This window comes from Lynx canadensis, chromosome B1, assembly GCF_007474595.2.
Source record: "Lynx canadensis isolate LIC74 chromosome B1, mLynCan4.pri.v2, whole genome shotgun sequence".
Taxonomy (NCBI): Eukaryota; Metazoa; Chordata; class Mammalia; order Carnivora; family Felidae; genus Lynx; species Lynx canadensis.
Window position 1 is genome coordinate 88021807 of NC_044306.2, and position 14817 is coordinate 88036623.

Genomic DNA, 14817 nt, shown 5'->3' on the forward strand with positions numbered 1-14817 from the left:
CAGAGAGAGAGGGAGACACAGAATTGGAAACAGGCTCCAGGCTCTGAGCCGTCAGCCCAGAGCCTGACGCGGGGCTCGAACTCACGGACCGCGAGATCGCGACCTGGCTGAAGTCGGACGCTTAACCGACTGCGCCACCCAGGCGCCCCTCACTAATTTCAATTTTTGCTCTTGATAACATTTAATACACATCCAAGATGGACATTTTTTTTTTCAGCCAAACCTGTGTTTGGGTCTCTAAGTGAATTCATAAAAATTCCTTCCTTCTTCTCTTACTATATGGTTTTCAAATTTTGATCTGTAGTCTCTGCTTCCTGTATCCATTTGTCTGAATCTCTCCCCACTATATTGTTACTGAGGTAAAAACACATTTTCTTTATTTTCCTTTATTATTATTATTATTATTATTATTTTTTTTTTTTTTTACAGTTTAGGCCCATATATATAAACCAAACTCTTCTTGAGATTTTTTTTTTCCCTAATGAAAAGAAAACTGATAAAATCTCATGGAGAGGTTTGTGTAGTTCTTGATTATTCTTGAGAATAATGTGCCTATATCTTACCGTGGCATGTAGGTCTCATTTTGTTTATCTTTTTTTTAAAATTTTTTTAATATAACATTATACAAACTGACTAGGATACATATTCATTATTTTTTCCATCATTTTCAAAACTGATTTTTGCATTGTTAAATTTCTAATGCTACCGTCATAACATTTTAACCACAGAGAAAGTCAGCCAGTAGTTTTTTGAAAAGTGATGAAGATTAAGTTGTTCTTCAGCTTACTGTTAGGATACATCACAGCAAGATGCAAAGTTTCCAAAATCAGCAAATTGATATTCATTAATTATTATTCAGATGGTATCACATCAAGCCAATTCTAGTTGAAAACTCACCTGCACACTAAAATGTATATTTTTATTTGTGGTAAATAAAATTTTCTTTCTCATATATTTAAAATTATATATAGAGAGAATTATATATAAACCATTATATGCAATATACTCATACCAGTGTGGATATTCAAATGTTTATATACATATTATGAATTTATTATAACGCAAAAAGTCAAAGTGGCCCATACAGTTTAAGACAACTAATATACTCTCTTTCAAATGTATACTCTTTGGAGAACATAGTCTCAAGTATTTCATTATGAATTAAACAGATCTAGTGAAGACTCCTAAAACTAAAACAGTTTGATTAAAAAATGGACTGATTCTCCTTACATAATTTTGAATATTTCACTAAATGTTTTTGACTCATTTTAAAAAATGTTGGATTATTTTCCCGAGATTTTTCTTTGATCAAATGAAGAAAACTGGACTATTGTAAATGATTAGGTTACCTAGAAGTAGACCTTGTTCTTGTCTCTAGGAGATTAAAGACTTGGAATAGAAAAGATGGCAGACTCCATACCGAACATCAATGTTAAGTGTGCAAACGCACAAATACACGCATGTGTTTATACTGTATCTGCCCCATCCCTGCTGGCACAAAAGTAGGACAGGTTCTTAGGTTACGTTAGCAATGCATAGCGGTTTCTTGAACACTAAAATATGTACCTTGAAACAAATTTCGGGATTATTTTATGTGTCTAGTAGAGTTGTTTCTCCAGTTGCTATTTGATAGATTAACAGATGGTTAACATGAGTATAATTACTTAACATAATTTTTTATGAACTGTAATCAGTCATCAGGAAACTCATTATTTTCTCTCTATTTATAGATGAATGTAGTGCTAACCAAGAAAGGGGGCATCTTTGATCGATAGTGGATTTCTTATAATTGAGGTAGAGGTTATAAAAAGATAGAATACTGAACGTCAGAGTAGCAGGAAATGGCAGATAGCACGTGACTGGAAGTGATGATATTTTGGTGTAATTTATTGTGCAGCATAGTCAGAGAACTGTTGGATGTTAATTGTTGTGGAAAGGTGGATATCCCGAGTAGCTAATGGGATGTAGCTTCAGTGCCCTCACTTAGACATGACCCTTTCAAGTCTGTACCTAATTTTGCATTAAGAATTTCTCATTAATTTTCTTGACGGAGATCAGAAAAAGTATATACATTTCTGGCCCTACAAAATCTGCATCTATCCCTGTGAGTAAGGTAAAATAGCTTCCATTATTTTTTCTATTAGAAATAAACATGGGCCGTTTATCGAATGTTTTTAAATAAAGTTTTGAGTTAATTTATCTATATATAAAACTACAAATGAGTTTCTCATAATATATATGACTTGATATAAATGGAGGGAGTTCATTTTTGACTTTTTTTTTTTTACGTTTCAGTTCTGAGTGATAGAAAAACCATGAATGGGGTTTTCATTGTAACTCTCTTTCTTAGTTAGGAAAGAACTCTCGAGAGATTTGGGATTTGAGTGCAGACGAGTAAAAGACTGATTTTACTTACATGTAATCTTGCTTCATTTTACCCTACATGATGTGCTGTATGTTGGTGCTGATGATGTTTACAGAGTCGCATTTTACTTGCTAACAATTCAGAGTCTGGAATTAAAGTATGACATTGTGTAACTGGCAAGAAGCTTGTGGTGGATATAGAGTAGATAATGAGTCATCTTGACAGCTTCTGTTTACATACTTTACATATAAGGTAAAAGAATTGATTACCTATAAGTGTATTTTAGGTTTATTTTCTCATAAACAGTATTTTACGTGTATCTCAATATATATAATACCTAAAAGTGTAACCTCTAGGTAGTATTATTAATGCACTTAAAAAGGTATTTTAAGAGCCAATTTTTGAAGATAATCCTTGCTTCTTTTTGTTGCATTTTCAAATTATTTGGTTTCTAAAAAATGTTTGGCCTATATTTAGATCCTATACAAAGTCACAAAGGCATAAATCATGGTCTCACAGAAAGTTCTCCAGGTTTCCACGTTGTGAGATATTGTCCTTCTTTAGAACTTCCTAAGGATATTAGCTTGATATTTTTGAATCATTCTGGGTTTTTTTTTTTTAATGGATCAATGATTCCCTTTATTTTGTCACATTTTGGCATGATATCCTTTCGATGGGAGTGAGTCTTAATTTGAATTTATACAATTACCTAGATATCCTTAGTGTGAAACTACCACGTGGCTCACATTCCGGAAGTCCTCATTTCTCATCTCTTTGTTACCATTGGCTTTAAAATATCACTGGGAGGTAGTTATATGAAATAGTTATCTGTTACATGTGTGTATTTCAACTACTTGGATCAAGGGTACATTTATGGTATAAATCTCTCAAGAAAACTGTGGAGCAGTAGGCATCTGAGAGCCATGAAGATGGGTGCACTGGTTTGAAAGTGAACATACTTGTTTTTCCCTCAACATACACACTACTGACTTTTTTCAAAGCATGACTTTCAAGTGAATTAATTTATTGGTTAGCAGACTTGCTTGCTGAGTCCTTATTACCTCTTGAGGCCTCTAAAGGTCATGCTGAACGCTAGAGAAACAAAAAAGACTAATGCACAGTTACGTCTTTTGCAGAAGTGACTGTATTTTGAGCACCTTGGGCGACAGTGTATTTTGCACAGAGTCTTGTGGGAAAACATTAGGCTTTTGGGTGTTGCATCTGTATAATTGGTTGGGTTGTGAGGGATCTGACTTGCATGAGGATTGTGAAGATAGACCTCACTTATCCTACTAATTAACCGTCTTCAGCACTTGCTCAGAAGCTCATTTGTAATCACACCTGGAGGCAATGCAATGTGGTTCCCTGGTTCTAGGTTTGAACTGTCTTATTTCAAAGGATTTCTGATTTATTTTTTCCATAGAATTTCTCCTTCATTCCAAATTTCCATATACTGACTAATGCAATATAAAGAAATATTATATTCAAGTAAAATAATGCTTTGGGGAAATAAAACAGATTGTTTCAAATGAATGTATGCTTTTCACAGAATAGAGGTGATCTACATGAAACTGTGTGTTTTAATGATTTCAAACACTACCATATAGCACTTTTGAATTGCTTTGGAAGCAAAAGAACAATATATATCTAGGGTTATTACACAAACCACAAGAATCCTCCAAAAAATTTAAGTAGTCTTGTATTTTTTTTTTTATCCTCTCCCTGGAGAAGTTTTTTACCTAATAGTTTCCCTTTAGGATTATTACTGATGCTGTAAATCTGGATCTAAACTTTTTGATTCTTACATCTTGAAAACCAGATTCTTCTTTTGACACTATCCATGTACAGAGAGTGAGATATGGCTTTACTCTTTTAGGATATTTGGGTCCAATGTTATTTTGAACACAGGCATGGGCCTCAAGTTTCTATTTCTTTGTAGATGGGTTGCAATACAATAGTAATGAGTTTTCAGTGGTACCCTCAACATTTTGAGAAGTTTGCAAATGTACGCATCAGTCGTGTTAAAAGCGCATTGCTTAGTATCATGAAATATAGTGTCTTCTCTCTGTGCCAAATTGGTGAGCAGACATGTAGTTGTGTTTTACTAATGCTGTTGGCTACCTGTGGTTTTATAATAAGTACAAATCAGAAAAAGGCAAGACAAATGGCCTCTCGTACTGAATGCTTGGCAAACTTAATTTGTCCTACTTTTCTGACGAAGATTTGACTCTAGATTTCATAGAACTTATTTTTTTTTTCTACTTATCGTAGAGTGGATTAGATGGTAGTGATGCACTGGTAGAGATAGTGTTTAGTTATCGACTCAGAATTCATTTCATGATGAATTTTTTGCGTCTTCTTATTGTATGTGTATCTGTATTTACTTTATAGGAAATGGGTTTAGTGAGCTTTGTGTTAAAATCTGACCTAGTAACGGTGACTTCTTCTTCAATTATCAAGGGGTAGAAAATATGTGTGTTGGTATGTTTGTATCAACACATTATTAGGTACTGGATATGAATGTATTTAAATGCCTCTGACATTCTATGGCAAGCATCAATAATTTGCACTCATGGAATCAATTAGCCCAGTGAAAAATGGTAGAGTACTCTGGAGGGTTGTGCTGGCAGCCATCTCTTTGATCTATGCTTAAATTGTAATTTACAGACCAGCTCTATCCCTTAACTTGAATCTGGAATTCATCTGTCGTGACCTTGTACCATTCCCCTAAGTAAGGAGCAGGGGGAACAGGGTTTGGTCTGGTGATCTAAAGTACAAGAACAGAGAAATCCAGCTGAGGAAGAATGAGCCTCAATATCCTAAATGGTCCTCATCTGTGGTGGGGTTTCTTCACTCTGGCGTTATGATGATAAAACTTGGTAGAGGGGTTTGTGCATCTTTTATACAAATTTTATACAACGTCTTATATTTATAAATTCTTAAATAACAAAGTTCCTTTTCTGCATCTGTATTCCAACCATATTAGGAGTACTGATTTATTTAGATATTTGATATAAAAATATAAATGGTGTAAAGGGACTTTCATGTGTGAATTGTGTTGTGTTGCTTAAGGTTCTCTGGCACTGATGCCTATGCCATCATATAAGCATCATATGTGAAATAAAATGGATTTTTCTATAGTTTAATGATTTCCCTCTGGGGAGAGTTCTGCTGCAGCAATCACACTGCCAGATGATGTTTATGGGCTATTTGTATAAGTGGTAAGATACTATGAAATAAGAGTGCTTTCATCTGGTAGAAACATGTCTTGACACATGTGTTTTGGATGGAATAAATTTTGGTGCAATATGATGTCACTCAATTTTGCAATGAATTTAATTTCAATTGTATTTATGTATATGCATACCGGTCATGCTTCTAGTTGCTTCAACCTTCATATATGTATTTTTGTCCATATTTTTACTTGAAAATATTTTAAATAGAAATGAAATAAACATTTTATAGTTTGAATAATAAAAGTCCTGCTTTGCTTTTTTTTTTTTATTTTTAAAGCAGTATACATCCCAATAAATCAAAGGCTTTCATTTTAATGATTGACTTTATCAATCATTGACTCTGATTGCCCCAGGATGTTCTTTCTGAAACACAAATATATTAAAAGTCTTCCATGGTTTCACATTTACTTATTTATTTTTCTGGCTGGATAAAATCCAAAAGCCTCTGCACAGTGCAAGACTTTCCATAATCTTCCACCCTTCTTTCTCCAGCTACAAATGACCACTTCTAACATTCTCTGCAGCCATAGTGTTTTATCAGTAGTTTAACAGCAACAGCAACAGCAACAAAAAGATGCTATTATTTCATTAGACATACTGTGGATTCTTACAGGAATTATATTTTCCTCCCCCATTCCTATCTTCTGCTTTCCACATAGCAAATTTCTATCCAATGTTCAAGACTGAGTCCAAAAGTCACCTCTTCCAGAAACCTTCCCCAAGACTGATCCCAGAATACCTCCACCATCTTGGATGCACCTTTTTTGTAGAACTCATTACACCAGTGTAATCAATAGACTTGACTCCCTTCTCTGCCTAAATTTGAAATGGTGTGTGTGTGTGTGTGTGTGTGTGTGTGTGTGTGTGTGGTGTTTTTGTCTTTCACTGACTAAAGCATAATAGGTATTCAATGTTAATTAAATTAATATATTCAGTGAATGAAAGAACAACTTTTATTCATTAGGTTTCATGATAAGCTTTTCTTAAATGCATTTTTTATTACCTCTAAATTTAAGTAATCCATTAGATTCTATGGAAAGAATATTTCTATGGAATACCTTAACTTCAGAATGTAAGAAAACTAGAGAGGTTCAGTCTCTGTCCCCTCTTCCACTCTTCTCCCATCTCATCATCTCCTCCTCTCCCCTCCCATTCTCTCTTTTTCTCTCTTCTCCCCCTGTTCCACCCCCAGTTCATGTAAGTGAGTCTTGATGGAGGAAATAAACAGTGAAATGACCTATACTACAAACTTTTCCTATGAAAAGGCATTTAGGCTTTTATATTTTCAAAAATATATATATATTATTTATGTGTTTCTATTTTCATAATAATAACTTAAAAAATGCTCAGAAATGTAGAGCAAAAGGAACCTAAAGTTCTGATGACCAAAACTCTCTTTGAAGTAGACACAGGAGATTGAGTAACATTTTCCCTGGTGAAATGCTTTGGGAAAACAATAAAAATATTAAACTAATAACTTTGGCGCCTGTTAAATTTAAACAATTTTGAAAAGAAATATAACCTATGGGATATGTAGATGTACTTTAAAATTAATGAATATGACTGGATATATGTTTAATAAAATATATGGAAAATTGAGAGAATACATAATGTATAATAATTTGCTTTTAAACGCTCATTAGGCTGTTACATATACTGGTTTAGGTTCACAAAGACTTTTGCTGCTGAAACACATCTAAAATTTTTCTACTTGAATTTGTAACCTCTGTCTAACTTATAAAGATTTTAGATCTTTATAAGCTGTAATAAGCATTACGTAAGCTGGGATGGGGTGGGTGAGCCATGGATAACTACTATTGCTTTTGCCTCCACATGCCCTAAAGATTATATTTGCAGACTTCCTAGAGCTCTGACTTTGACAATCAAGTCTTCATAGCCATCTTGTTGTTTTTATAGTCTTAAGCCTAAGAACACCTGGTCACCAGCAGGCATGGGATAATGCTTTCAAAAAATGTTTGATGTTTGAAAGAATTCAGAAACAAAAAATGTAATTAGGATTCATTACCTTTTAAAACTTAGGCTTTGAAGATTTATTAATCTCTGAAAGATGTGAAGCAGGACTTCAAAGTTGTTAATTCAGGTTAAATACTACAAAAATTGAAATACCCTCTGGCTATAATAAAATAACTAAGTATAAATGAGTATAACCCTAGAAAAGTGTGAGCAAGCCAGTTATTTTCCTCTCACTTTAATTTTTCTTATAAGAAAATCTTGCTTTTTGTCACAGTAATTAACATTGTAATTATACAACAACATGTTATGATCATCATTCCTTCCATTTCCTAAAAGCTAAAGACACCATAAAGATTTGTTTCATTTTCTGGATTCTGCCTTAAACTTATGTTTACTTCTTACTCCCACATTGCTATGTTTCTTTCAGAATTTCTTGCTTAAGGAAGTAGTGAAAGCAGAAGCACCTCCCCAGCCATATAATGGGTAAGGGGTGCTAGAGATAGAAAACGGTTAGCAGTTTGTATTGTGTCTGCTTCATGAAGTTGGGGTGCTACTTTTTTCTCCTAATCGTTCAAATGTATTGATAACATTAGGGCCTCGGGTGCCATAAACAGTATACCCAGATGTGATCCAGTCCTAAGACGTTGGGAAGGCTTTCCTGAAGATGCAGTATGAAATGATATTGAAGGATGGGTGAGCGTTAACCAGGTAAAGTGGAGGCTGGATGTGGAATGTTGTAGGCAAAGCAAACTGTGTGATAAAGGGCCTGAGCCAGAAAAAGTAGGGCTTGTTTAAGGAAATAAAAGCAAGACCAGTGCAACCAGAGCACGGAGGCATCAATAATGCACCTCTAAGAGAGAAGTAATTGTGGAGGACTTATTTGTCAATGTTCAAGATTTTGGTTTTTACCCAGTATAATGGAGATGGCAGAGACAAATGAAATTCACTTATAATATGAGCGTTCAAGTTTACCAAAGTTTCAAATCTTATCCTCTCCTAAAATCCCTGAAAAGAATCATTTCAAATAGTAAAAAATCACTTCCATTTACTTCTTTTTATTTTATTTTTTTCATATTTGAGAAAGAGAGAGAGAGAGAGAGAGAGACAGAGAGAGAGACAGAGCACGAGCAGGGAAGGGGCAGAGAGATGGAGACAGAATCTGAAGCAGGCTCCAGGCTCTGAGCTGTTAGCACAGTGCGGGGCTCGAACTCAGGAGAGGTGAGATCATAACCTGAGCTGAAGTTGGAGGCCCAACTGACTGAGCCACCCAGGCACCCCTATTTCTTTTTTATTATTGTTATATTCTATCCAATTAGTTTATATCACCAAATAATAAGCTTGAGACATACACTTTGCAGGAATTACATAAGCAACAAATACAGGAAATCTTTTTTTTTTTCCAGAAATTTTATTGTTTTCTCTCCTTAGCATGTTTTCCCTCCTCTCCTCCAAGTTAGATTACATCCGACCCACATTGCTGAGTGCTCACCAACATTTATCTCAAGGACAATCTGTGATTTTTTTTTTTGAGAAATATTTTTCTGGTGCTATAGTTTTTTAACCTAGTGATAATTTCTAAAATGTATTTTTTTGCCCAAATGAAAATATTTAAAAAAATACCTTACATGACATATTATTAAACAGAGTTACTATCTTAGAAGAAAAAAAATTCTTCATTTGAATGTAATGTTTTAATATGAAAAATGCCAATGAAGTAAATTACTTCAATTTTTTCCTGGTTCTATAGAAATAGAATGAATTTTTAGTTTTTTCTACTCTTCATAATTCACAATGTATGACAAGTGACTTTCCTGGCAAGATAACCTGAATTTTGTTTAAAGAATTAGAGAAATAAACATTATTTGGTATCATTTTAAAAATGCTTACATGGAAAACAGGGAGTTATCTGATATCCCTCCCACCCTAGCTTCATTAAGATATAATTAACAAATAATATTGTATAAGTTTAATGTATATAATGTGATGTTGTGATATATGTATATATTGTGAAAATGATTATCACATTAACATTAGGCATCACATCCATCACCTTACATAGTTACCACCTTTTTCGCAGTGACAACTGTTAAGATTTACACTCTTAGCAAATTTCAACTATACATGTTCATTATTCATTCATTTGCCATCAGGCACTTAGGTTGTTTTTATGTCTTAACAATTGTGAGTAATGCTGTAATGAACCAGGTTGTGTAGCTATCTCTTTGAGATTCTGATTTCATCTCCTTCGGTTATATCCAGAAGTGGGGTTGCTGGATCATATTATAGTTCTATTTCTTTTTTTTTTTTTTTTTGAGGAGTCTCTACACTGTTTTCCATAGTGACTGTACCAATTTACATCCCTACCAATAGTGTGCAAGGACTTTGTCCACATCCTCACCAATACTTGTTATTTCTTGTCCCTTTGAAAAAAGCAATTCTAACAGATGTGAGGTGGTATCTCATTGTGGTTTTGATTTGCATTTCCCTGATGATGAATGATGAGCACATTTTCATGTACCCATCAGCCATTTGTGTATCTTTTTGGAAAATGTCTATTCAGGTACTCTGCCCATTTTAAAAATGGATATTAAAATGGATTTTTTTTGCTATTTATAGGAGTTTCTTACATATTTTGGATATTAGTCCCTTACCAAATATATGGTTTACAAACACTTTCTCCTATTTCACAAGTTGCCTTTACATTTTGTTGATTATTGCTTATGTGGTGCAGAAGCTTTTTTGTTTTAATGGAGCCCCACATGTTTAATATGCTTTTGTCACTTTACTTTTGGCAATAAAACTATTGCCAAAACCAATGTCAAGAATTATTTTTTATTGTTTTTTCTAGGAGTTTTATGGCCTCAAGGTTTACGTTTAACTCTTTAATCCATCTTGATTTAATTTCTGTGAGTGGTTCCAGATAGGGGTTAAATTCATTATTCTGCATGTGATTGTCCAGATTTCCCAGCACTATTTATTGAAGATTGTCTTTCCCTATTGAGCATTCTTGGTTTCCTTGTCAAATACTAGTTGGCCGTATATGCATGGATGTATTTCTGGGCTCTTGATTCTGTTCCATTGGTCTATGCAACTGCTTTCATGCCAGTACCATACGGTCTGATTACTAAGCTACATAATAAAGTGTGAAATCAAGACGGGTTGTCCCTCCAGCTTTGTTCTTGTTTCTCAAGATTGCTTTGGCTATTCAGGATCTATTATGGTTGGTTCCACACAAGTTTTAGAATTTTTTTCTATTTCTATAGAAAAATGCCATTGAAATTTTGATATGGATTGTATTTGGTATGATTCCATTTGATATGGAATTCTGATAGGGATTGTAGATTGCTTTGGGTTGTAGGGACATTTGACAATGTTAATCCCTCTGATCCAATAACATGGGGTATCTTCCCATTTATTTGTGTCTTCTTCAGTTTCTTTAATCATTGTCTTATGGTTTTCAGTGTACAAATTTTTCATCTCCTTGATTAAACTTATTCTTAAGTATTGTTTTTGATACTATTGTGAATAGGATTATTTTCTTTATTTCTCTTTCAGGTAATTTGTTGTTAGTACATAGAAATGCAACCGATTTTTATGTTATTTTCTATGCTGCAACTTTACTGTATTCATTTATTAGGTCTAATAGTTTTTTGACAGAGTATTTAGAGTTTGCTGAATGTATGACAGTGTCATCATCAGACAAAGAAAATTTTACTTCTTTTTGATTTGGATTACTTTCATTTCTTTTTCTTGCCTAATTACTCTGGCTAGAACTCCCAGTACCAATCTGAATAAGAATGGTGAGAATTGTTGTTGGTCTTAGAAAAGCTTTCCACCTTTTACCATTAAAGGTGACAGCTATGGTGTGTCACATTACAGCCTTTAATAGGCTGAGATATGTTTCTTCTACACTTAATTTGTGGAGAGTTTTTATCATAAAAGGATGTTCAATTCTCAAATGCTTTTTCTGCATTTATCGAGATCGTATGATTTTTAGCTTTAATTTTACTAATGTGGTTTATGGCATTTATTTATTTGCTTATGTTACACTGTCTTTCCATCCCAAGAATAAATCCAATTTGGTCATTATGTATGATCCTTTTAATGCTGTTGAATTTGGTTTGCTAGTATTTTGTTGAGAATTTTTGAATCTATGGTCATCAGGCTAGGCTCCCCAGCCAGATGGTGCCACTAGCTAGACTCTGTGTTCAGGCTGAACAGCAGGCTGGGCTTTGTGATTAGGCAGTCAGTTGGCTGTGATCCACTCTTTGGCAAGGCCTTTGCCTGGGGTCCCTAATCAAGCAGGGTTCCCAGCTGTACCTTATAGTTGGGTGGGACTGCTGGCTATGCTCCATGATTGGGTGGAGCTACTGGCTGGGCTCTGTGCTTGGAAGACACCACAGGTTATATGGGTAAATACTGTTGGCTCAGGTCCAAGTCTGTCTGGGGTCACTGGCTCCCTTGCGGACAAAGCCAGAGGTTAAACTCTGCAGTTGGGCAAGTCTGCTGGTTTGACTCTTCCTGAGAAGGGCCCTAGGATGGGCTCCACAGTTGCCCAGAGTGTCTGGCCAGGCTTGCCGGTCGGGCAGGATTGGAGACTATTCTCAGCAACTGGATTGGGCACTTTCTTCCCTGCCTAGGAGGGCTCTAGGATGTGCCCGGAAGTTTTCCACAGTATCCCAACAAAAGATTTAAGTCTTTGAGTTTTCCTCTTGATTGGAGGAGATGTGTAAATTTAGGTTATTGTATAGCAGAGGCCAGTACCTGGAAGAACAGAACTATAATAGTATAATAGTCACACAGTGCACAGAGATAAGAAATAATAGTCACACAGAGCACACAGATAAGAAATGGAGAGAGAATGTTGCCTGGTTTCCTGTAGCTTTCCAGTTCAAAGTTTGTAGTTTCCAGTTCAAACTGCATTTCTGATAAAAGATTCTTTAAGACATGGTTATTTCCTTATCATGTTTCCTCTTTTACTTTAATTACTTGAATTGGTATTTGTTCCTTGCAGCCCAAAGAGTTTTAGATAATAGGATATAATACATCATCACAACCTTTAAGGCTGAAAAGTATGTTTTTGACTGCTTCTGGGAGCAGAAGACAATACAGCAATCATCGCCGGACGTATTTTCAATTACCACATACCTGAAACCACAAGTCCAGGGTAGCTGCCAACTTGAACAAAATATGAGAAATAGAGGCTAGCATCAATGGACTACCATACATTGGGTCATCGTCCCAAACAGACATTCGTCTTAGATCCAAAGTCTCAGTAGTTTCCCATTGTGGTTTTCCCTTTTAATTCCTGCCTCATTCCATTCCTCCTCAGCTCGTGCAACCGTGCTCCCTGGAACTATGCTCTTCCCTTTTACATTTTCTTCAATGGAAAACCATCAATTCACATAATCTTCAACTGCCAATTTTATTTGCTCATGCAATCAAAAAGTATCCGTTGAGTAACTGACATTTTCTAGGCACCATGCTTGAGTTGGATTATGGGTGCAAAGTGCAAAAGACATGTTTTCTGAACTCAAGTTTCATTTCTATGTAGAGTACTCCTAAATGTGATGGGGTAGGGGAGAAGAGGTGGTTTGTTCTTATACTTTATATTTACTTCCATGTGGAAGGAGCCATGTTAGGGAAACACTCTTAGCCTCATTCTAAAGGAGTTGTGTCCTAATTTTACTGGTGAGCTTGGAAAGGAAAACAAAAAAACAAAACAAAACAATACTAATTATGTGTGTGTCTTTTCTCTCTTGGGAGCCATCCTGATCTCAGAGGGCATTAATTCTGCATGCCGCTCCATGCCCTTACAGAGTCAGAAATCCTTGGGAAGAGGCCAAAAATGGATAATGCCTGCAATGGGATGGGCAAATCTTTCTAATCCTAGAGTTCAATATTAGAACATCTACTTGCCCTTAGCTATGAATCACATTCTTTTACATTAGCTCTATCAGCAATAAAGATGATGTTTTTGTGCCCTTATCTGCCTTAAAATCTTGACTTATGTTTTCTTGATTTATTAATTTAGGTGGGGAAGAGAAGTGGTATTTATCAGCCTCCCCAAGAATATTAACAATGTGTGTCTCAAATCCTCTCCTCTCACCTGAGCTCTTGCCTGTAATCTAATGATTAGGGGCTGTATCCAGATGGAACTTTCACTACCTCAAATTCAGCACTTCATAAATGGAAATGTGCTCAAATTTCCAATCATTTCATCAAAAGAAATTGGGGGGGGGTGGTAGTAACTCAGGGGTAGAGCATTTGCATAAAAAGAAATCAGGAGTTTACCACCAAACCTGCCTACTTCAGTCCCATGCTCCTTTATTCATCAGCTCATTCAGGCTTGAAAGTTAGGAGTTCCCTAGGATTCTTCTTCGTCATCATCCTCCATAAGCCAGGCACAAACACCTGTTGTTTTTTTCTCCTGAATTTCTAATTCATCTGCCTTTTTTTTTTTTTCAACGTTTATTTATTTTTGGGACAGAGAGACACAGAGCATGAACGGGGGAGGGGCAGAGAGAGAGGGAGACACAGAATCGGAAACAGGCTCCAGGCTCTGAGCCATCAGCCCAGAGCCTGACGCGGGGCTCGAACTCACGGACCACGAGATCGTGACCTGGCTGAAGTCGGACGCTTAACCGACTGCGCCACCCAGGCGCCCCTCATCTGCCTTTTTATCTCCAATCCTAATCTAGACTTTATTGGATTATTGGAAAGCTCATCAGCTAGATTTTGCTGATCCCAAACTTTTCCTCTCAAACTCTAGCAGAGCTAATGATGTAACCTTGCTCAGTAGCCACTTTGACGATATTATTCCCTTCAGAAATACCTTCGATGGCTTCCATATTCAGATCAGACTCACTTTCCTGGCTTACAGGCTTTGCTGTAAGTGGACATGACGCAATCAACGCCTCTGTATTTACTAGCCTTGAATTTACTCAGACTTAACTCTTGTAAACCAAAAGCATGGTATGCTTAGCATAAATGTCTTTTCTCAAATTGCAAACCACATACACATATCATTGAAAATCAACTTCTACCCTCTGGACCATCTCCTCCAGATGCTGAAGGACCAATGCAAAGCCCAATACTCTTGACCTTTAGTGCATTTACAGTTATAACATATAGTTTTACATTTAACCACATACTGTATTAAATTGTATGTTTCTGTGGCTTATCTTTCTTCTTTATATAAGCTGAATTACTGTGAGTTTCTAGGGCTGAAGAATCATTGTA